At 40.8% G+C, this 25,137-nt stretch overlaps 7 non-coding genes across 7 annotated transcripts; 6 read left to right on the top strand and 1 right to left on the bottom strand.

Moving 5' to 3' along the window:
• Nucleotides 1–2,923: 2,923 nt before the first annotated feature.
• trnad-guc (transfer RNA aspartic acid (anticodon GUC)) lies at nucleotides 2,924–2,995 on the top strand. The gene has a single exon. It is a non-coding gene; the product is annotated as a tRNA-Asp (tRNA).
• A 3,206-nt stretch (nucleotides 2,996–6,201) lies between these two features.
• trnad-guc (transfer RNA aspartic acid (anticodon GUC)) lies at nucleotides 6,202–6,273 on the top strand. Its single transcript has one exon. It is a non-coding gene; the product is annotated as a tRNA-Asp (tRNA).
• Nucleotides 6,274–8,761: 2,488 nt separating this feature from the next.
• On the top strand, nucleotides 8,762–8,833 carry trnad-guc (transfer RNA aspartic acid (anticodon GUC)). The gene has a single exon. It is a non-coding gene; the product is annotated as a tRNA-Asp (tRNA).
• Nucleotides 8,834–17,722: 8,889 nt separating this feature from the next.
• trnad-guc (transfer RNA aspartic acid (anticodon GUC)) lies at nucleotides 17,723–17,794 on the top strand. Its single transcript has one exon. It is a non-coding gene; the product is annotated as a tRNA-Asp (tRNA).
• A 628-nt stretch (nucleotides 17,795–18,422) lies between these two features.
• Nucleotides 18,423–18,494, bottom strand: trnad-guc (transfer RNA aspartic acid (anticodon GUC)). Its single transcript has one exon. It is a non-coding gene; the product is annotated as a tRNA-Asp (tRNA).
• A 3,869-nt stretch (nucleotides 18,495–22,363) lies between these two features.
• Nucleotides 22,364–22,435, top strand: trnad-guc (transfer RNA aspartic acid (anticodon GUC)). Its single transcript has one exon. It is a non-coding gene; the product is annotated as a tRNA-Asp (tRNA).
• A 724-nt stretch (nucleotides 22,436–23,159) lies between these two features.
• trnad-guc (transfer RNA aspartic acid (anticodon GUC)) lies at nucleotides 23,160–23,231 on the top strand. Its single transcript has one exon. It is a non-coding gene; the product is annotated as a tRNA-Asp (tRNA).
• The last annotated feature ends 1,906 nt before the right edge of the window (nucleotides 23,232–25,137 follow it).

The raw sequence follows: 25,137 nt of genomic DNA, 5'->3' as shown, positions 1-25,137 counted from the left end.
TGGTAAAACGGTCCTCATATGAAACTTAATAAAAGCTTAAAATACACTAAAAAAAAAATCTCTAAACCCAACCAACTTGCTTTGATATTTGGGCTGCACTATAGCTTTGGAAACAAATAGCTTTAACTTTATTTACAGGTTCCTTTGGCCTTCACATTGATCAATTTGAATTTATAATTTACTGATGTGTCATTACCTACAAAAAAATTCCCATCAGATTCTTGTCATCTGCTGTCAAGCATTAATCCTTTAGCTAAATTTAGCTCAGTAGGTTCTCAGTGTGGTCTGGTGGTGCTTTATAGCTTAGAAATCTCACAGCTCCAGGGTGCTCGGTTTGATCCTGAGCTCGGTTTACTGTCTGTCCAGAGTCTCGCATGGGTTTACTCCAGGTTCTCTGATTTCCTCCCACTGTCCAAAACATTAAGGTAGATGGATTGGCTATGCTAAATTGCCCCTAGGTGTGAATGTGTGTGTGCACGGTGCCCTGCGATGGACTGCCGTTCCATGTGGGGTGAATTCTCCTGCATTGTGCCCAGTGTTCCCAGGATAGGCTCCAGATCCACAGCTACCCTGAGCAGGATAACGTGGTTACTAAAGGTGAGTGAGTGAGAGGCTTCCTACCTTTAAGACTCTCAGCTCAGACAGTGAAGCACAAGCTCCTGCTTCCCGTAACAACACAAACTTTAAAAACACAATTACTGCTCTAACTCTAATGCTGTTAACTGATGTTGGTAATCAGAGAAAACAGGCTGGATAAGGGATCTGCCCAAACAGCTCTTAGAAATGTAGTCTATAGAATATTTGACTTAGATACTGAGTGTACATAGTGGCCTAAACCTGACAATACTACAACTGTCTCACTCAGCTGGGGTTTAAAAGATGCACACAGTTTCACACTAATATTCATGAGCACCGGAAGTGACGTTGATGTCCCTGGAACATATCCACTGAACGGTAAGCGTCATTTAAACCACAAAACACTAGCTAGAAGCCATACTCTCTGTGTGTCCCTTTTATCTGAGTGGAAACTTGATTTAAATGGCAGCCTTCCCAAGTTAAAACAGGACCATGTTGTTCAGATGTTGTTCATGTTCCCTCAGACTTGGACCCAACTTACTTTCAGAAATTAAAGTGTATCTGTTTACAGAAAAGGCTGGATAGCCGTTACTAACTCCAGCATCTGAGGCACACAACTTGTATGAAATATGACATACTTTAAACCAGCATGATGTGAGTCGTAAACAAACCGTATCAGGGTCTAAAAGACATTTAAAATCCATAAGCTGTATGTCGTGTACGTCGTTATAACCGTTAAAAGCTGTGACCGTTAAAAGGAGCTGTTGAGTAGCTCTCAGCCCTGGTGTGCGTCGCCTGAGAAACAAACAGCTCGTAGATTTGGGCATTTTAGACGACTTTTGAGCTCTATTTCCGCTAAAACTGATAATCCATCCGTTGCTAAGAAGCTCGTTATATTTAACTCGATCATTTTCACTGACTTTGTTCATTTATTCGAATATTTTTTTGGAAAACCGGAGCGCGGAATCCGGGCTGCAGTGGCCGACCTCGGCGCACTGTCCTGGGCTTGTCCTGCCGCCTCACCCGCTTGCACTCAGTAGCCACGACTACAAGCACTATTTTGAAGCTGTTATAATGTATATAGTCACACAGAGCCAAAACAATATGAGTACACAGTTTTTAACCTAGTGTGTGTGTGCACTGTCAGCGTTATCCCTGCTGAAAAAAACAACAGAAACCATCACAGAATTTGTAATGGTTTTAATGTTTTTAATGGGAGTTGCTTGTACTGCTATTAATGGAAACTGTAATGGTCCCTGTGGGTCTCTACTGGTAATTTGTTGCCTTCTATTGGTGGCATGTTATGTCTAGTGGATACCATTAAGAACCAACAATCTTAATGGTAATAGTTTTAGGGGTTAGCTGATGGATTGTAATGGTACTTGTAGTGGAAACCATTAGAATTTCTGTGATGGTTTCTATTGTTTTTTTGTTTTTTTTTTTCAGCAGGGATTGTTTCCGGTTTTGGATGCCATACTGGTAACTCCATCACATAACTCCAGCATGGCACAAACTATATAACAGACGACTGCTCAAGTATGCTCTCTCTGTATTTTAACTCATGTCCTAAACAGGTGAATACTCAGCTATGTGCATTTATTTATTCGCCAAACAAGAAAGCTGATAAGCTAAAGCGTCCAGTCGCAACTTCCCCTTCCTTCTTAGCAATGAAACATGATGAATAGGTTTTAGACAGCATTTGACTTTCCCCATCTTCACTATACACAGCACAGCACAATACAGATGCCATCCACATTATTTAGAGGAAAAAAAAACTTTCTCACATTCTTGTTCAAAGGATCTAGTAATGATATTCGGTCATTTATTTTTTTAATTGTTGTATGTGCACTATATGGCCAAAACTATGTTCACACCTGACCATCACACCCCCATATGTGGTTCTTCCCCAAACTTGCCACGAAGTTGGAAGCACACAATTGTATACAACATGTCTGTATGCTGTAGAATTACAATTTCCCTTCACTGGAACTAAGAGGCCCAAACCTGTTCCAGCATGACAATGCCCCTGTGCACAAAGCGAGCTCCATGAAGACATGGTGTGTGAAGGTTGGAGTGGAAGAACTCGAGCGTCCTGCACAGAGTCCTGACCTCAACCCTCAACATGTCTACATCTCTGACAAATCAAGCCTTCTCAGAAGAGTGGAGGTTATTATAAGAGCAAAGGGGACTAAATCTGGAATGGGATGTTCAAAAAGCACATGTGGTATAATACATCATAACCCCTACTTAAATTAGAGCAGATGTATTCAAAGTTTTCTTCATGGTATTGTTACAATACTTAACTGTAGTGGACTTGGAAGTGCACTTGGTAGTGGTTTAGGGCAACTCCTCGTTAGTATAGTGGACAGTATCTCCGCCTGTCACGCGGAAGACCGGGGTTCGATTCCCCGACGGGGAGAAACACTATTTATACATCAGTAAATAGGCTGATATCCCCAATATACACTATATGGCCAAAAGTTTGTGGATGCCAGATCATCACACCCATATGTGCTTCTTCCCCAAACTGTTGCCACAAAGTTGGAAGCACACAATTTGTGTAGGATGTCTTCGAATGCTGTAGCATTACAAGAATAATTCACTTTGCTGGGACTAAGAGGCCCAAACCTGTTCCAGCATGACAATGCCCCTGTGCACAAAGCGAGCTCCATGAAGACATGGTGTGTGAAGGTTGGAGTGGAAGAACTCGAGTGTCCTGCACAGAGCCCTGACCTCAACCCCACTGAACACCTTTGGGATGAACTGGAACACCGACTGAACCCCAGACCTCCTCACCAACATCAGTGTCTGATCTCACTAATGCTCTTGTAGCTGAATGATCACAAATCCCCATAGCCACGCTCCAAAATCTAGTGGAAAGACTTCGCAGAAGAGTAGAGGTTATTTTAACAGCAAAGTGGGGACTAAATCTGGAATGGGATGTTCAGTTCATATGTGTGTGATGGTCAGGTGTCCACATACTTTTGCATTTTATTTATTTGCCTATCAGAAGATTCCAAAAGTAGGAGCTAGTCATAGCTAGTTGTAGCTCTAAAATTAAAAATGGTGTCACTGCAAATGCATTAGGAACAGACACGCACAGTAACTCTGTAATTGTTTACCTCAGTAAGGTTCTATAAATAATTGCCCTAAATGAAAATAACTTCACTGTGAAGTATCAATAGCCACCACAGAAGAAACACCTCATTTCAACCCCAAAATTTCCATCTTTTACTCCAATTTTGCCTTTAAGTCTTTTGTGGATACTATATAAATTATTTTGTGTCTTTTTGTGATAAATAATAAACTACAATATTAAAGCTATTATATCTTATCCGAATCCGTCGAAGAATCTTATTATTTTTTATTTATTTATTTATTTATTTATTTATTTATTTTGGGGGGGGGTATATATACATGTAGAAAAGAATATACATGTAGAAATGAGTCACGTGAGAAATACAAAGACAAAAATAAAGACAGATAAAATAAAGATAGATGAATACACAATATCTTTTGATTTTTTTTTTACTTTAATTAATTTTTATTTCGACAGATCTGTTTTGTTTTTTTAAACCAGAGAACCGCAGAAAGCCACAGCACTGCCAACTGTAACCCGGAAGTAAGTGTTGCCACTGAACGGGCTTCCCATGATGCTTTGCGCGCTGTGATCTCAAATAATTCGTGTACTTTTACGTGTTTTAATGTTTGTTTAAACATGATTTCTCAGCGTATACAGATGAAATATGTGCTTATTGTCATGTTTTATTGTTTGTAAGTGTAAATCGCCATAAAGGTCCACTTACCGTCGAGTGGAAATACATTGCCTGTGAGGTTCTGCTCCTCCCATTGAAATGTTCGGCATTGAATTTCCCAGGATAAAGCGGGAAGATGAATGAATGAATAATTTTTGGAGGCTCCACTGCGTGGTGGGGCTGAGCAGATAGTCTAAAAAGAGCAAATTATTACAAATATGCCGGGAAGGAGAAGTTTTGGTGTTTGTTACGGTTGCAGGCTATTCTCCAGTTGTGGTTTGTGTTGATTGTATGAACAGATTTTCTGATCTCAATGAGGTGTGAATAAGTTTACAAAAGAATGAAATGTCTGATATTTGGGTTTCTATCAGTGAAACTGAGGTTTATATACTGTCTTTAACTCTTCAAAACTTTTGTCTAGTGAAAATTGAATTGCAGTTAAGAGAAGTGTGATCTGATTTTATAATTAATAAGATTATACAGTGGATTTCGGACAAAGTGGAAATTCTGGTGTATTATTAAATCTTTTTCTAGTCATAAGCTGATTAATGCCTTGTCGAGTTGGAGATATTTTAATCTCAAACTGCTTGTCATATTTCAGGAAATCTGATAGTTACCTGAGTTGGTTAGTCAGAGCTTATATACAGTTAAACTGATCTTTATTATTATTATCATCATCATCATTATTATTATTATTATTATCATTATTATTGTTATTATTTTACATCTGCGTGGAAACTTGAAGAAAAGAGAAAAAGGCTGGTCTTCATTGAGTCTCATGTGCTCCAAAACCATCCAACAAGTAATACATGATTATAATCAAACCTATATGTTTTATATAGTATATAAATTTAGTGTGTGTGTGTATATATGTATATATATATATATATATATATATATATATATATATATATATATATATATATGTATACATAGTGACACGACTCTGTTACTCGGTAAATTGTATAGTTTTATTAATTAGCTTAATTAGTCGTTTGTTTATTATTTTTATTTTATTTCGAGTTGCATGCTTTAGGGGTTGAAATCCTGCCAGACTTTGCTAATGTTTTCTTTGCAGCTGCTTTTCACTTCAAAATTTAGTTTAAAAGGACACGTAAAGCAAAATAAGTCAAATATCCGTCAAATATTTGAAATGCCCTGTTTAAAAATGCTCTTAGACCATTTGCATTTCGTACAGTAAGTTAATATATACATTTTCTGCACCTTTATCGGCTACAGTGTAAGATCCACAACCTTCCTCCTGCTGTAATGATGCAGAAACCAGCAGCACTGACCGCCGAAACCCGGAAGTAAATATTGCCACTGACTGTCTTCCCCATGATGCTTTGCTGTAACTGTAAGTTCATATAGATTATATTATTTGAAGTATTTGTTTTGTTTCTATAGCATGATGTATCACTAGATATTGCTGCACTGTATGCTTTTTGTCTTGTTTTATTTTTTATAAGTGCAAACCGTTATAATGTTGAACTTACCGTCGAGTGCAAACATATTCCCGATGAGGCGCCGCTCTTCCCACCTGGAGCTCGTTATTGAATCTCGTAGGATAAGCGGGAAAATGAATGGATGAAAAATTTTTGGAGGCTTTACCGCGTGGTGAAGCTTTTATTTATGTAGAACCGGGAGGTATAGGGTTTATTTTGCTGGATGGTTGCGGTTTTAGTGGTGAGTTTTTACTGTTTGATTAGATTAATGTATCCCTATGAGCGCCTGTGTCTCATCTCACTGATGTGGAAAGTGACTGGGACTAAAACTGTCTCACTGTCATAACACCTACACAAATTAGGTATTGTTACAATACTTAACTGTAGTGGACTTGGAAGTGCACTTGGTAGTGTTTTAGGGCAACTCCTCGTTAGTATAGTGGACAGTATCTCCGCCTGTCACGCGGAAGACCGGGGTTCGATTCCCCGACGGGGAGAAACACTGCTTTTTCTCTCATCACAACACATTTACACATCCTTACTCCAAATATACACTGTATGGCCAAAAGTATGTGGACACTATGGAATATTTAATCATCAAGATAATCCCATGTGTAACCATAACTATGCAATAACCTATTCATGTATAAGGTCATCTAAAGTTCAGTAAGTAACTGTGTAAAGTACAGGTGGGTATCAATGTCTGGAGGCTCTCAGTGTCTGAAAAACATGGAGTGAACGGATGTACAGAGGCCGTGGAGATTAGGTCTTCCGCCACAATTAAAACTGAGAAATAATGTTCCACTGAGCGCTTCAGAAGATCCTTTATCCCTGTGGCAATCAAGCTGTACAATTCCTCTCTATAAGTGCTGGGACTTTCATGTGTAATGCATATGCAATACATGTTCAATTCATGTGCAATAAGGGACTTTCATGTGCAATACAAATTTAGGTATATATATTTATAAAATAGGTATATATTTATTTTATTTTATTCTTTCTTTCTTTTTGAGAGCAATTGTAACATGGCAAAGCAATTTCCCCCTGGGATTAATAAAGTTCTTTGAATCTTGAATCTTGAAACTAATGGGACAGACAGCCAACAGATACTAGTTGTTTGTGTAAAGAGAAAACTCTTCCTAGAGAGTGATACATTTGAAAATGTATAAAAGGTTGTGTTGAGATCATATTCATCAGTTACTCTGCAGACTAACTTGGCTTTGTTGCTTTTATATGGACAATAAAGTCTATTTTTTCGCATCAAGACCCCAAGACACTGAGAAGTGTTTTATTTTTAGCTGAAAGAATTCCACAACAACACCTGACCATCACATCCATACAGCTCCCTCTGAAAGTACTGGAACAGCCACACACTTGTTACACACTGAAGACATTTGGGTTTGACATCAAAAGATGAATATGAGATAGAATTTCAGCTTTCATTTCCTGATGTTTACATCTTGATGTGTTAAACAGCTTAGAACATGGCACTTTTGGTGGCAGGCCACCCAATACTTTAGGTGAGCAAAAGTATAGGAACAGATGATCTTAATTTAATCTTGATTTAATTAAAGTAAATAACACTTAATATTTAGTTGTGTATCTCTTGCTTACAATAACTGCATCAAGATGGTGACCCACTGACATCACCAAACATCATGTTGCATTCTTCTTTTGTGATGTTTTTCCAGGCTTGTACGGCAGCTTCTTTCACTTGTTGTTTATTTTGGGGGGTTTCTTCCTTCAGTCTCCTCTTCAGGAGGTGAAATGCTGCTCAGTTGGGTTAAGGTCTGGGGATTGACTTAGCCAGTCTAAAACATTCCACTTTTCCCTCCTGATGAAGTCCTTTGTTGTGTTAGCTGTGTGTTTTGGGTCATTGTCTTGCTGCATTTTGAACTTCCTCCCAATTAGATTGGATGCATTTCTCTGTAAATTGGCAGACAGAATGTTTCTGTAAACTTTTAAATTAAAGTACACACCCAGAGTAGTGAATGGGCCAGTGTTTGCTTAATCCACTATTCAAACTTTACTTCAGAAAACAAAGGTTAAACTGCACAGACAATCTAACAGCTCACTAACACACAGAGGGAATTTATTAGTCTGGTTTAATCTGTGTGGAGTGTAAATGGCATTCAATTGGCCAACTGGGAAATTTCTTACTTCTCCTTCGAACCACTTTTACCCTTAAATGGATCATGTTATATTGTATAAAATGGCTAATTTTCTTTAATGAGCCAGTGTTGAGCCTTGTGTTGGAGGTTTAAAACATCTTGGGCCACCATCATCTGAAACAAAGGGATTTCCTAAAAAATTTTTGGATAATTTGTGTGAAACCTGACCCAAAGTTTATCCTAAAGAGTTGTATATAAGCCTAATATTCCCAAACAAACCATTCAATATTCTCATGTTTTTCCATATTTTCAAATATTCGTCCATTAACAACTAAATGTTCCTTATTCATTCCAAGTTGCGTATGATCAAAACGTTTCATTCAGATCTGCATATGATCAAATGTTTCCAGTTTCATCAATTCATCAATTTAATCATTAATGTACATGTGTGATTACACTCACGTCTGCTAGGAGTGTAACATTTTAATAAGCTGAAAATGGTGGATTTGCAGGTAAATAATCAAATTCAATATCAATTTTATCATTAGCCTAATAATAGCAAGTGGAGAAGTATAAGTAATAATAAGTAACATAGCAAATTACATTGCTAGTCACAATTGCACACAGAGGAACCTCATAATAAAGCAAAGTTAATAGGGTTTAGTGTGAACATGTAATTTGTACATTTGTGTTTTCTCATCTATGGTTACTTCTTTCCTCATATCTAACCAGCTGAATGATTTAATTTCTTTGTCTCAGTGTCATAACACCTACATAAATTAGAGCAGATGTATTCAAAGTTTTCTACTTGGTATTGTTACAATACTTAACTGTAGTGGACATGGAAGTGCACTTGGTAGTGGTTTAGGGCAGCTCCTCGTTAGTATAGTGGACAGTATCTCCGCCTGTCACGCGGAAGACCGGGGTTCGATTCCCCGACGGGGAGAAACACTATTTATACATCAGTAAATAGGCTGATATCCCCAATATACACTATATGGCCAAAAGTTTGTGGACGCCAGATCATCACACCCATATGTGCTTCTTCCCCAAACTGCTGCCACAAAGTTGGAAGCACACAATTGTATAGAATGTCTTCGAATGCTGTAGCATTACAAGAATAATTCACTTTGCTGGGACTAAGGGGGCAAAAACCTGTTCCAGCATGACAATGTCCCTGTGCACAAAGCGAGTTCCATGAAGACATGGTGTGTGAAGGTTGGAGTGGAAGAACTCGAGTGTCCTGCACAGAGCCCTGACCTCAACCCCACTGAACACCTTTGGGATGAACTGGAACACCGACTGAACCCCAGACCTCCTCATTCAACATCAGTGTCTGATCTCACTAATGCTCTTGTGGCTGAATGATCACAAATCACCACAGAGACGCTCCAAAACCTAGTGGAAAGCCTTCCCAGAAGAGTGGTGCTTATTATAACAGCAGAAGGGACTAAATCTGGAATGGGATGTTCAAAAAGCCCATATGGGTGTGACGGGCAGATGTCCACAAACTTTTGGTCATATTGTGTATGCGCTGTCAGATGATGAAGTGATGGGAACAGTAGAATATAGAAAACTGATCATGAAAGTAAAGAAGAGGAGGTTCAGAACATATGCAGACAATAAGTGCATTTACATGCAGTTTATTAATTACATCATTATCAGATTTCAGACATTATCTAATTAATCAAGAGAGTCTAGCAGCTGTCTTCAAGCAGTTTTAGACATATCTTCCTGCAAACTTTCCGGCCTAACTACATCACAAAATCACATTTTGTGAGGAGGTATATAGATCACACCCTTAGAATTGAGGTTTTGTAGAAGCAGTGGCTTGTGACTATAGATATTGGTGGGGCAAACGATATTAATAATGACATAGCCTCAAACAAAATTTGCTGAGAGGCTATCACACATGACTAGTGAATTTCTAGAGTAGCCCCATAATAGATGGATAGTTGACAACATGTTGACAACATACAGTCATCCAGCACACAGTCTAGCAGCTCATTTTGAATTGTTTTAGACATACATTTGTTCACCTATGTTTGATAGAGTAGATCTGTTTTCTGTGTGTGAGACAAACACAGTAGAGCCAAAATGAATTAATCAGGGTAGCCAAATTTTATGCAAGATTTCCAGCCCAGCTACTTTTCAAAATCCACACAAAAAACTTGAAACAAATTTATCCATCAATAAATAGGCTGATATCCCCAATATACACTATATGGCCAAATATCGGCTCTTTAACGCATTTCGATAGCAGTCAGTGAAGCAAATTCTCTCCTGGTGTTCTGGGCTTTTCTGCATAACACCTCTTCATTCACACGGCATGTAGTTCCTGAAACTGAGGTCAATGCCCCATATCAGAGTCTAGCTTCACATTTTGAGGGACAATATGTGTATACACTATAATACACTATATGGCCAAAAGTTTGTGGACACTTGACCATCACACCCCCATATGTGCTTCTTCCCCAAACTGTTGCCACAAAATTGGAAGCACACAATTGTAGAGTGTGTCTGTGTATGCTGTAGCATTACAATTTTCCTTCACTGGAACTAAGAGCCCCAAACCTGTTCCAGCATGACTCCACATGAATGCCAGGACCCAAGGATTTCCAACAAAACATTGCCCAGAGCATCACACTGCCTCCGCCGGCTTGCTTTCTTCCCATAGTGCATCCTGGTGCCATCTCTTCCCCAGGTAAACGATGCACATGCACCCGGCCTTCCACATGAAGTAAAAGAAAACGTGATTCATCAGACCAGGCCACCTTCTTCCGTTGCTCCGTGGTCCCACTGTAGGTGCTTTAAGGGGTGGACAGGGGTCAGCATGGGCGCTCTGACCGGTTTGCAGCTACGCAGCCCTGTATGCAGCAAGCTGCGATGCACTGTGTGTTCTGACACCTTTCTATCTTAGCCAGCATTAACTTTTCCAGCAATTTGTGCTACAGTAGCTCTTCTGTGAGATCCGACCAGACAGGCTAGCTTTCGTTCCCCACACGCATCAGTGAGTCTTGGGCGCCCATGACCCTGTCGCCGGTTCACCGGTTGTCCTTCCTTGGACCACTTTTGGTAGGTACTAACCACTGCATATCAGGAACACTCCACAAGACCTGCCATTTTGGAGATGCTCTGACCCAGTCATCTCATCACAATTTGGACCTTGCCTTCTGCTTGCCCATTTTTCCTGCTTGGTGCCAATGTAACAAGATAATGTTATTCATTTCACCTGTAAGTGGTTTTAATGTTATGGCTGATCAGTGTGTGTGTGTGTGTGTATATATATATATATATATATATATATACATATACATATATACATATATATACACGTGTGTGTGTAAAAATATTGAGAAACCATTTAATATATAATAATAATACTAACATTGTTGAAACCTATTTGGTAAAAATTTTCTCTGCTGTATGAGCAGACAGTGCAGCATTTGTAGCACCTTTTCATTGGTAGTGTAGTCGTCAATATCTCCAGTCTCCAAACCAGTGTTTTGATTCCCCAACCATTTTATTTTCCATGTAAGTCTCAATAATCAAGCTTTAAATAATGCTTTCTTTAGATGCGCCACTGTATTGCTTTGTCATTTCAAAGTTTCAAATTTTCAATGTAGTGGTTTAGGACACCTCCTCGTCTCCGCCTGTCAAGGTCCAGGCAAGTCGCATGTAGATGTGGATCGCTGGCTAGCCAATAGAAAGAGAGGAAAATCCGGGAGGCGGGTTGGACGAGTATCATGAAAAATAGCGGCACAAACCACACCTTGGCAAAAAAGTGATTTTTATTTGTTTTTAATGTAGAGTCCCTAAAAATATGATATACATATTAAAACAATATGAAGTACAAAAATAAGAGTCATTTCCTAAGAGGTTCCTTTGTGTAAGGTGTGCAAAATGTAAAAATGATCATTAATAATGATCTGTCATTAATAGTTAATGTTTCAAATATTTCAATATTTCATATTTAAAATGAAAACACCATGCATTAATGTTTTGATCATGTTTTAGTATAGTTTTATTGTATGTTACATATTGTACTATTTTGATACACTTTCAATGTGTAAAATTAACTGTTAAAGGAGAAAGTGAAATTCACAGTTTGTCAAAATTAAAATAACTATATAAAGAATATATACAGAGTGTGTTATAGTAAGTTATTGAAAACGTATTGCAAATAAGGACTAAGTTTTAAAACATTTACAAATACAAGCAAGATAAAACACATTTATAAATACACTTCCTCTCTGCCCCCCTCTGCTTAGATGCCTCAACCTGAAAGAAAGGAGTGTCTGCAAAATCTTCAAATGGCAGAAGTATAACATCACCAGCCTGATAAAAGAAATGCCATGAGGACGAGCCATCACCCACAAGACTTTGGTTGACCACAAGCTAAACAGGATCTAATTTGGGAATTTTTTTTTTGTGTCTGCTGTTGTTGTTGCAGTGCTGTCTGGTGCTTCTCTAGGATGTGTTTAAGCATCTTCTCAACTGCTGCCTGGGTCAGAGGAACGTCTTCAGGAACACTCTTTGCAGGTGGATTGAACGGAGCAGGTGGCAGTATTGTCACTGGGACACTGACGGTTTCGCTGCCTGAGTGAAGACGCTTCCATAACTGTTATGTCTCTAGGAGCTTTTCTGGGCTGGTGTTGAGAGAGGCATTTGTGGGGTTTTTTTTTTTAGGTAAGGTATTTTATGTACCTGCTTATGTGTTATTTTGTGGTTGAGTGCAGAAGGCTGTTGGGGTCAGTGCACTGTGTACCATAGCAGCATAATCAGCATCCACCCTTTTGAGGAGATCCTTGCTCCTGTGGTGGTTGGCCAGTAGACCATCAATGGCATTTCTCATTGGATCCATCCATCTGTTGTTTTCCAAGACAAAGACTCGACCACCTGTCTTAATGGGTCCAATGCGAGCTGCACGGGGAGAAGCAGCTATAGGCAGTGATGGTGTGCTCAGCAGTTCTAAAGGACATTCACAAAATTACTAAAGTATTTGTGCCTTTGTATGCATATATGAGACAGACAGGTTGCACACATTAGTGCCGGTATGAATAATGTAATTACCTGCATCTAACAGAAATTCCTCAGACCTTTGTTCCTTTACTGTCACAGGACTTGGAGTAGAAAACCAGTGAAATAAGACAGTCTGTGGAGTAGTCGCTGGTTCTGCAGCAAGAGGAGTCTCAGCAGAAGAGGAATCAGAAATTAAGCAAAATGAGTCTATGCACATGAGAAAAACTATCAGTTATGAAGTAATACAAACCTTCTTCTCTATTATCAAATAAAAACAAGTCAAGAGGCACTGGTCGACAGCCTGGCTCCACATACTGTAGGCCAACCCTCTCTCCTGTGTCCCTGCTGGAGGTATGCAAGGCTGGATATTTGGGCTGCCCTGTCACTCACACAGGCCCTGTTTAACTCCATCATTAACACAGGGTCAAACACTGCAGGTAGGACGACCCCCGGCTGCTTCAGGTCCATCAGCCTCTGATAATTCCAGCGTGCCACCCCAGTCATTCCCTGTGCCTGGAACATCTCAGGAGAGACACGATTCCCTGTTACCCACTTGGTGGAAATGAAACCCCTCCTGCTGTGAAGTGCCTCTGAGAGGGATCCAAATGGGCACAGCAGCTCCTTCACCCTTTACATGATTGAATTGTAAGGTTCCAAAATCCAAGGCAGAGGCTGTCTGCACACTGAATGAGACCAGACCACTGAGGTCTTATCAAAATGTATATTTATTGCTTTAAACTTCCATAGCATAAAAAAATGCAAGGATCAGTAAATAAAACAGACCAGTGAGCAAACATTTCAGCCCATAGCTTTCTTCAGTGCTCACCTAACAAACAAAAGTTCATCCCTTTTATCCACACATAACTGAAGATTGAAACCAGCTGAGCTTAATCAAGAGGAACTCCTAAAGTTGCAGAGCTCAGTTCCAGAAAAGTAAGATTCCCTCATGTCTGTAGAGGATTCCTTCCTCCACAGAGTCACTCAGGCAGCCTCTAAGGATGTGTACACGCTGAATCCACCACACCTTTAACATTGAGAGCGAAAATGTTGTTGGGATCCTTTGCTAGATGGAAATGTTGAAGCACCTCTTCCATTGTCTGGACCAGCTCTCTGGGATGTGGCACTTTTGTCCTGCAGTGCTCTCTGATGTGCTGCTTGGTGGGATTAGCAGGCTCAATACCACAGAATCTGTATGCATTTTTCAGTTTCTCCAGGTCACTCTGATCCGCTACAGAGAAGGCAGCAAAGAGGAAATGGCAGAAGGAGCTATACAGAGGATGGTGTTCTGACACACACTCCCTGGTGAACCGCCGCATGCAGTGAAACAAGTCCAGTTTTACAATGATGTCCTCATTGTACTTCAGGCAAGAGGCACATAAATTCTTGAGGTTCCCCTGCAGTAACCTCTGCCACGATGGCTTCAGTGGTCCTCCAGGCATCCCACTGCAGGTGCTCATAAGGTGCTGGGTCCATGACTCTGAAAGCAGCACAGCAGTCCTTAAGTATACAAAAGGGAAATAAAAAATTTCAGTTAAATATATTCATTACTTTCACATACACTACTTGATGTGATGTGATGATTCATACCTGTCCACCCACTGGTACTTGGCCTTGGGGATAGCAGCAGCACTATAGCGATTGGCCAGCCCACAGAATATTTGACTTTAAGGACTCCCAATTCTCATTCATCACAGTGTAGGATGACATTGTGCCAGGTGAGAGCCTCACTATTGAACACCTGTCCAAAAGTGCCTTGTAGGACCTGAGTGAGAGCTGCCTCCTGCCGCTGATATTCTTGAAAAAGACACTCCACCAGATAGTGTGCAGTCACAGACACCCCACGCAACCCATCAGTGTCCTCATAACCTCCAAACAGTGCTGGTGTGTAATCCTTCCTCAGTGCCCCAGTGATGGTCCTCTGTCCATACAGCCCTGCCTCAGCATCCCTGATGTTCTGCATGATGAGCAGGTAGGCTAGGTGGGCTCTTTCGTACTTCAGGTGAAGCACCTCAGACAGCTGGTTGGCCATCATTTGGTGATTTACCAGAGCGCCACAGTTCATCCATCACTGTTTTACAGATTGCCTTCTTATGGGTGAGGAAGGCTGGCAAGATGTTACAGAACCGCTTTGGCAGCATGTCTAGCCACTGGGGTTTATCAGAGAACCAGTATTTTTTGCATGCTTTACAGCACAGTCGAGAGGAAAGAATGTAATATTGCCCGCTGGTACCAAGAATCACTCTGGGCCTTCCCACACCAGAGGAAACAACCTGAGGATTTGGACAGCTGTAGAGACAAGGCAGGATGTAGTTGTTTCTTAGCCTTTCCATTATACTGTGCTTTGGTTTCCAGATAAAGAAGGGATGGAGCCGGAAGAATTTTGGTAATGGCAGGCCTGTGTTGGTTTCTATAAGCTCAGACTGAGGAGGATAACACCACAAGGAAACCAAGTTCATAAGGTGTCTCACAAGTCATCCTGGCCAGAGCCCCATGGCTTCCATCTCTTGTTTCATCCAGATTTTCTGATGATGGGAGCAGCTCCAGAGGCTAATATCTTGCATGTCACTGGACACAGGGGCTCCTGTCTGTTTGGAGGGCACTGGTGCATGTTCAGGTACTGACTGAGCAGCTGGTGGTGGTACTCAGGGCAATGATGCAGAGGCTTTACACTGAGAGGAAGTGCTAGGCACAGGAGGTGGTGGTATGTGATGATGTCAGACTACATGTGCTGTTGATGGTGGCTGTGGCAGAACAGCATGGAACAACAAGTTAAAAAATTAATAAAACATTCATGTAAATGACATGTATGAGACATCTTTACCTGTCTTTTCTGTCACTTAGAACTTATAGAATATTTATTTAAAAATTCAATTAATGCAAGTTCTAATAATGTTCACTAATATGATTGAGATGTACAGACTATTTAAACACTTAAAATTATCACCAGTTGATCCTAATTTCAAAGTTTACTCTTTAAAAAATAGGTAAAGCACAAGTTTGAGTAGACAATACAAACATATTAAACAGAAAGCATATATTTCATGAAGTGCACTCACCCTGTGATCATCAACAGTGCTGCTGTGGAGAGGGTGAGCAGCACCAAGTTTCTGGGTGTGCACATAACAGAGGACCTCTCCTGGACCACCAACACTGCATCTCTGGCCAAGAAAGCACAACAACGCCTCTATTTCCTCCGCAAAGTGAGAAGAGCCAGAGTCCCGACACCCATCATGTACTCATTCTACCGTGGCACCATTGAAAGTATCCTGACCAGCTGCATCACTGTGTGGTTTGGGAACAGCACTGCTCAAAACCAGAAGACACTGCAACGCATAATGAACGCAGCAGGAAAAATCATCAGTGCCACATTACCTTCCCTCACAGACATTTACAACACCCAGTTAACCCGGAAAGCACTTGGCATAGCGGGGGACCCCACCCACCCCTTACAAGGCCTCTTTAGTGTTCTGCCATCGGGGAGGAGATTTCGCAGCCTCCAGGCCCGAACCACAAGACTGAAGAACAGCTTCAGCCTCCAGGCTGTCAGGAAGCTGAACTCTCTCCCCTCTCTGCCCTCTGCCTTAAGAGTCACCAAACTGTAACTGCACACACACACACACACACACACACACACACACCCCAAATCACACAAATGCACAAACCACTTTTACTACTGCTGCTCTCTCTGTTGCACTACAATGTAACCAGGTCCACTTCCACAAATGCTGCTCTCTCTTGTTTGCACTAAAATGTAAATATCTTCACACTCACATGTGCTGTGAATGTCTATAGTGTACATACTGTATTTTATTGTATTGTATTGTATTTTACTTTTTTTATTACTTGTCTTGTTATGTTGGTTTCTCACACCATGGGTCTGGGGGAAACGAAATTTCAATCCTCTGTGTGTCCTGTACATATAGCAGAATTGACATTAAAGTTGACTTTGACTTTGACTTCTCGCCTCATCAGATGGGTCCCGACATAAATGACCCGATGGGCCTCTGCTGAAGGACACTTTGATTCTCCCAGGGAAATAAATAGTTTGCTTCATGCTGATAGCCTGAGTAGTACCCATAGATATGCACAACTGACATAAATAAATACACAAAGCATTTACATAGCTATGCATAATGTTCTGTAAAGTAAAAATAGAGTAACTGATTCCTTAAGAATGAATTGACAGATTTCATGTTAGAGTAAAAGATCAATGACCCAACATTTAATTATACAGCTATTGAAAAGATACACATCTAATCTAATCTAATTGTTTGAGCTTCTCACTTGTTGCCAAATTTATTGTGGCTATTGTTTGTTCAGCAGACTCAGTAAATTTGTCACTCGGCTTACAAACTCATCGTAATGGTTCTGGATTAATCCCACATTTATCTTTACAAACCATTCAAATGATATTCATAATATATTGATGTTTTGTACCATTAAATAAGTGTACAGTTCACTTTACCTGCTGCGTTTGGCACCTTACTGCGCTTTTTCAGGTAAAATGATGGAGGTTACTTGAGACCAAAAAAGAGAGAGGTGAAAGGCGATAAAATAATAACTGATTGATAATTGAGCTGGATGATAAGCAGCTGAGGCAATTTAAAATGTATGTTTTAAAAACAAAACAAACCTCGGAACAGCGGCATGGAGTCAACGTGTGGCCAAAAATATATTGCATCCGTAGTGATAAGAGCTGCCATAGAGACTGAACGGGAAAATACTTCAATAATATTTTCTGTACTGCGCCGCTATACTGCTTTATTGCTTTATTGTCATTTCATAAGCGCACTTGGCAGTAGTTTAGAGCAACTCCTCGTTAGTATAGTGGACAGTATCTCCGCCTGTCACGCGGAAGACCGGGGTTCGATTCCCCGACGGGGAGAAACACTGCTTTTCTTACCTTACTCTACCTCTACTACAACTCATCATCACAACACATTTACACATCAATACACAGGCTGATATCCCCAATATACACTAGATGGCCAAAAGTTTGTGGACGCCAGACCATCACACCCCCATATGTGCTTCTTCCCCAAACTGTTGCCTCAAAGTTGGAAGCGCACAATTGTACAGGATGTCTCTGTAATGATGAGTTGTAGTAAAGATGTCTTCATGGAGCTCTTTTTGTGCACAGGGGCATTGTCATACTGGGACAAGTTTTTGTCCCCTTAGTCCCAGTGAAGTGAATTATTCTCATAAAGCATTCAAAGATATCCTATATAAATTGTGCGCTTCCAACTTTGTGGCGAAAGTTTGGGGAAGAAGCACATATGGGGTTGTGATGGTCAGGTGTCCATAAGCTTTTGACCATATAGTGTATTATAGTGTATACATATATTGTCCCTGAAGTATGTGAAACTAGACTCTGATATGGGGCATTGACCTCAGTTTCAGAAACTACATGCCTTGAGAATGAAGAGGTGTTATATATTTGGAGTATTGATGTGTAAATGTGTTGTGATGAGGAGTTGTAGTAGAGGTAGAGTAAGGTGAGAAAAGCAGTGTTTCTCCCCGTCGGGGAATCGAACCCCGGTCTTCCGCGTGACAGGCGGAGATACTGTCCACTATACTAACGAGGAGTTGCTCTACAAGCACTACCAAGTGCGCTTATGAAATGACAATAAAGCGTTAAAGCAGTATAGCAGTGCAGTACAGAAAGTGTTATTAAAGCATTGAATCTCCCCGTCGGGGACTCGAACCCGGGTCTCGTTGAGCTTCACGTCCCTTAACTTTTCCCGTTCAGTCTCTATGGCAGCTCTTATCACTACGGATGCAATATATTTTTGGCCACACGCTGACTCCATGCCGCTGTTTTCCCGTTCAGAAACATTACGATGAGTTTGTAAGCCGAGTGACAAATTTACTGAGTCTGCTGAACAAACAATAGCCACAATAAATTTGGCAACAAGTGAGAAGCTCAAACAATTAGATTAGATTAGATGTGTATCTTTTCAATAGTTGTATAATTAAATGTTGGGTCATTGATCTTTTACTCTAACATGAAATCTGTCAATTCATTCTTAAGGAATCAGTTACTCTATTTTTACTTTACAGAACATTATGCATAGCTATGTAAATGCTTTATGTATTTATTTATGTCAGTTGTGCATAACTATGGGTACTACTCAGGCTATCAGCATGAAGCAAACTATTTATTTCCCTGGGAGAATCAAAGTGTCCTTCAGCAGAGGCCCATCGGGTCATTTATGTCGGGACCCACCTGATGAGGCGAGAAGGATTAAAGACAATACTTCTGTGCAAAACAAGTCAACACCTCAAAGAGAAGATGTGGTCAGGAACAATGCCCGTTCCGTTGTATTACAGAGGGAAGGGGATCATTAGATTAGATGTGTATTTTTTCAATAGTTGTATAATTAAATGTTGGGTCATTGATCTTAGAGGTTACTGCAGGGGAAACTCAAGAATTTATGTGCCTCTTGCCTGAAGTACAATGAGGACATCATTGTAAAACTGGACTTGTTTCACTGCATGCGGCGGTTCACCAGGGAGTGTGTGTCAGAGCACCATCCTCTGTATAGCTCCTTCTGCCATTTCCTCTCTGCTGCCTTCTCTTCCTAGTGGATCAGAGTGACCTGGAGAAACTGAAAAAAGCATACAAATCATCAGAGAGCACTGCAGGACAAAAGTGCCACGTCTCTGGTCCAGAGAGTGGAAGAAGTGCTTCAACATTTCCATCAAGGATCCGAACAACATCTTCCTTTTTAAAGCCTCAATGTCAAAGGTGTGGTGGATTCAGCGTGTACACATCCTTAGGGGCTGCCTGAGTGACCCTGAGGTGGAGGAAGGAATCCACTGGGGGAACCTTACAGCTCAATCATGTAAAGGGTGAAGGAGCTGCTGTGCCCATTTGGGTCCCTCTAAGAGGCACTTCACAGCAGGAGGGGTTTCATTTACACCAAGTGGGTAACAGGGAATCGTGTCTCTCCTGAACTGTTCCAGGCACAGGGAATGACTGGGGTGGCACGATGGAATTATCAGAGGCTGATGGACCTGAAGCAGCCGGGGGTCGTCCTACCTGCAGTGTCTGACCCTGTGTTACTGATGGAGTTAAACAGGGCCTGTGTGAGAGTGACAGGGCAGCCCAAATATCCAGCCTTGCACATCTCCAGCAGGGACACAGGGGAGAAGTTTGGCCTACAGTATGTGGAGCCAGGCTGTCGACCAGTGCCTCTTGAATTTGACAAACCTAAGTGCAGGAAGTCCGGCCTAGGAGATGTGGAGATTGAAGAAGAGTCTTCGTCTTGCTTTGAGTCCTCAATTCCATCTAAGGTACTCCTTTACACTTTGTTTTTATTTGATAATAGAAAAAGATTTGTATTACTTCAAAACTGATAGTTTTTCCTCACTCGCATATACTCATTTTGCTCAATTTCAAGAATATTTCTGCAGCAAGAGGAGAAGAGGAACCAGAGGCCACTCCACAGACTGTCTTATTTCACCGGTTTTCTACTCCAAGTCCTGTGACAGTAAAGGAGCAAAGGTCTGAGGAATTTCTGTTAGATGCACATACTTTAGTAATTTTGTGAATGTCCTTTAGAACTGCTGAGCACACCATCACTGCCTATAGCTGTTTCTCCCCGTGCAGCTCGCATTGGACCCATTAAGACAGGTGGTCGAGTCTTTGTCTTGGAAAACAACAGATGGATGGATCCAATGAGAAATGCCATTGATGGTCTACTAGCCAACCACCACAGGAGCAAGGATCTCCTCAAAAGGGTGGATGCTGATTATGCTGCTATGGTAGAGAGTACCTGCACTGACCCTAACAGCCTTCTGCACTCAACCACAAAATAACACATAAGCAGGTACATAAAACACCTTGCTAAAAAAAACCCACAAATGCCTCTCTCAACACCAGCCCAGAAAAGCTCCTAGAGACATAATAGTTATACTTCTACTGCTCCAGGAAAGCCTTTCAGGCATGACCAACCCCAGGATGCCATTTGAAGATTTTGCAGACACTCCTTTCTTTCAGCAGGAGCTGGAGGCCTCTAAGCAGAGGGGGGCAGAGAGGAAGAGGGTGATTGAAGAGAGAGGCAAGAGGAAATCATTAGTGGAGCATCCTTCTGGTCGTCTGTGCAGGTTCTGCCACCAGCCGCTAAAACAAGGTCCAAATAGTCCTCATATCCACACTGGTTTCCCTGGAGTGGCAGGCAAATACATTTACTGTCCTGCTAAAGTGCTCTCCCTGTATCAGGCGCAGGGAATGAATGCACAGATGACATGGACAGAGTTTCAGCAGTCCCCGTTCTATGAGGCTGAGAGGCAGAGGTGGATTGAAAAAAGAAAATCACTTTGTTGTGAAACACAGCATTTAAGGTCTATGCAAGGCATGTCTGATTCCAAGCCAAGCACAAGGTTCGACTGGTAGATTATTAGTAGAGGTAGTTTATTATGATAAATAGTTACAAATCCACAAACACTTACTGTGTAATACTACTGTGAATGAATCTCATTCTGCTTGTTCCGTGCTCTCTTTCTCTTTTTCTTTACCATTGTGGAATTGTGTATAGACATCTTCATAATTTTTCAAGTTATTTGTCTTGTGTATTTATAAATATGTGTTTTATCTTGCTTGTATTTTTAAATGTTTTAAAACTCTTAGTCCTTATTTACAAGACATTTTCAATAACTTACTATAACACACTGTAAATATTCTTTAGTTATTTTAATTTTGACAAACTGTGTGAATTTCACTTTCTCCTTTAACAGTTCATTTTACACATTGAAAGTGTATCAAAATAGTACAATATGTAACAATAAAACTGTACTAAAACATGATCAAAACATCAAAATGTTGCATGGTGTTTTGATTTTAAATATTTTAATTCTAAATATTAGCTACCCAGCGCTCTACACCTGCATGCGCGGAAGACCGGGGTTCAATTCCCCGACGGGAATAACAACAACAACAACAGTGATAATAATAATAACAATAACATTGGCACGGATGAAACCTATTTGTAAATGTTTTCTCTGGTTAATGTGCAGTCAGTGCCGAGTTTATTGCACCTTTTTATCGGTAGTGTAGTCATCAGTGTCTCCAGACCAGTGTTTTGATTCCCCAAGCATTTTATTCTCCATCTCAGTCTCATCTCACTGATGTGGAAAGTCACTGGGACTAAAAGGCTGCAGCTGTGCAGATGAAACTCATCCGAACATTGTGTTAACTCAGAGTACGTCACTTCCGGTTATTTCTTTCAGTTGACCAAACAAACGCTCGACGTCTGGCAGCAAAATTTATTTAGCAGAAAAACTGAGTTCATTCTGAATGCTATTGAGAATCAACGGGAAAAGTTAAGAGAAGTGAAGCTCAGCTAGACCCGGGTTCGAGTCCCAGATCGGGTGATTCAATACTTTAATAATACTTTCTGTACTGTATCGCTGTGTCATTTCATAAGCGCACTTGGCAGTGTTTTAGAGCATCTCCTCGTTAGTATAGTGGACAGTATCTCCGCCTGTCACGCGGAAGACCGGGGTTCGATTCCCCGACGGGGAGAAACACCGCTTTTCTCACCTTACTCTACCTCTACTACAACTCATCATCACAACACATTTACACATTAATACACAGGCTGATATCCCCAATATACACTAGATGGCCAAAAGTTTGTGGACGCCAGACCATCACACCCCCATATGTGCTTCTTCCCCAAACTGTTACCTCAAAGTTGGAAGCACACAATTGTACAGGATGTCAGAATTTATGTAGGATGTATTTGAATGCTGTAGTATTATAAGAATAATTCACTTCGCTGGGACTAAGGGGGCAAAAACAGGGGTGTGTAGACTTTTTATATCCACTGTACATGTGTGATTACACTCACGTCTGCTAGGAGTGTAACATTTTAATAACCTGAAAATGGTGGATTTGCAGGTAAATAATCAAATTCAATATCTAATTTTCTCATTAGCCTAATTATAGCAGGTGGAGTAGTGTAAGTAATAATAAGTAACATAGCAAATTACATTGCTAGTCACAATTACACACAGAGGAATCTCATAATAAAGTAAAGTTAATAGGGTTTAGTGTGAACATGTAATTTGTACATTTGTATTTTCTCGTCTATGGTTACTTCTTTCCTCACATTTAATTTCTTTGCCTCACTGTCATGACACTTAGACAAATTAGAGCAGATGTATTCAAAGTTTTCTACTTGGTATTGTTACAATACTTAACTGTAGTGGACTTGGAAGTGCACTTGGTAGTGCTTTAAGGCAACTCCTCGTTAGTATAGTGGACAGTATCTCCGCCTGTCACGCGGAAGACCGGGGTTCGATTCCCCGACGGGGAGGCTTTCTGTTTATACATCAATAAATAGGCAGATATCCCCAATATACACTATATGGCTAAAAGTTTGTGGACGCCAGATCATCACACCCATATGTGCTTCTTCCCCAAACTGCTGCCACAAAGTTGGAAGCACACAATTGTATAGAATGTCTTAGAATGCTGTAGCCTTACAAGAATAATTCACTTTGCTGGGACTAAGAGGTCCAAACCTGTTCCAGCATGTCAATGCCCCTGTGCACAAAGCGAGTTCCATGAAGACATGGTGTGTGAAGGTTGGAGTGGAAGAACTCGAGTGTCCTACACAGAGTCCTGACCTCAACCCCACTGAACACCTTTGGAATGAACTGGAACACTGACTGAACCCCAGACCTCCTCACCAACATCAGTGTCTGATCTCACTAATGCTCTTGTGGCTGAATGATCACAAATCACCACAGAGACGCTCCAACATCTAGTGGAAAGTCTTCCCAGAAGATTGGTGCTTATTATAACAGCAGAAGGGACTAAATCTGGAATGGGATGTTCAAAAAGCCCATATGGGTGTGATGGGCAGATGTCCACAAACTTTTGGTCATATAGTGTATGTGCTGTCAGATGATGAAGTGATGGGAACAGTAGAATATAGAAAACTGATCATGGAAGTAAAGAAGAGGAGGTTCAGAACATATGCAGACAATAAGTGCATTTACATGCAGTTTATTAATTACATCATTATCAGATTTCAGACATTATGTAATTATTCAAGAGAGTCTAGCAGCTGTCTTCAAGCAGTTTTAGACATATCTTCCTGCAAACTTTCCAGCCTAACTATGACTGTGATTGTCATGGTTTGAGTATTTCTATAACTGCTGATCTCCTGGGATTTTCGCATACATCAGTCTCTAGAGTTTACTCAGAATGGTGCAATAAAGAAAAAACATCCAGTGAGCAGCAGTTCTACGGACAGAAATGCCTCATTAATGAGAGAGATCAACAAAGAATGGTCAGACTGAATCGAGTTGACAGAAAGGCTACACTAACCCAGATAACCACTCTGTACAATTGTGGTGAGCAGAAAAGCATCTCAGAATGCACAACACATCAAACCTTGAGGCAGATGGGCTACAATATCAGAAGACCACACTGGGTTCCACTTCTGAGAACAGAAAGCTGAAGCTGCAGTGTGCACAGGCTCACCAAAACTGGACAGTTGAAGACTGGAAAAACATAGCCTGATCTGATGAATCCTGATTTCTGTTGAATTGAGGCTGTTTTGAGAGCAAAGGGAGGGCCTACCCAGTATTAGTATAGTGTTCCTAATAAAGTGCTCAGTGAGTGTACATACCCCACCTCTCCCTGTGTACAGGCCACTGCAGGAATTACTCTATGTACTGGCTTAAATTGAGCATCAAGGGTCTATAGTAAAAAAGCAGATAATAACAGATTAGGGTTGCTTCCTGTAGTATTTGTTTTTGTGTTCAGTGTCAAATCTTAATCCAATTTCCTGTTCCACACACTCTACTAAATAAACTATCTCAGCAATTCACACTTCCGCACGTTTCCAGCCTCAGATGTCTGGCCTGGTGCAGTGATAAGTGCAAGATGATACTGAAGACACAAGTGGCGGAAAAAGAGCTTTATATCAGTTGACACGGGTCAGTTACTTTGGGTATGTCAGGGCTATCTCTCTCTCACTATGTTATCCTGCAGCACATGGGCAGGGTGGCTGGGGTAAGAGGGTGAAGGTGAAGTGCAAAGAGAACTGACACTGATCCTCAAGGACAGGGAATGATACAGACTACCTGCTCCAGGTCAAAGAGAAGAAATGAGGAACATGTGACACCAAACACCCAAAGTGACACCAGAGGATCAGTGAGAATGTGACGCATTGATGCATTGATGCATTCTTTAAGAGCCATGTAACCTGG

The sequence above is a fragment of the Pangasianodon hypophthalmus genome, chromosome 19 (genome assembly GCF_027358585.1).
Source record: "Pangasianodon hypophthalmus isolate fPanHyp1 chromosome 19, fPanHyp1.pri, whole genome shotgun sequence".
Classification (NCBI taxonomy): Eukaryota; Metazoa; Chordata; class Actinopteri; order Siluriformes; family Pangasiidae; genus Pangasianodon; species Pangasianodon hypophthalmus.
This window is presented reverse-complemented; position numbering and strand designations above follow the sequence as displayed.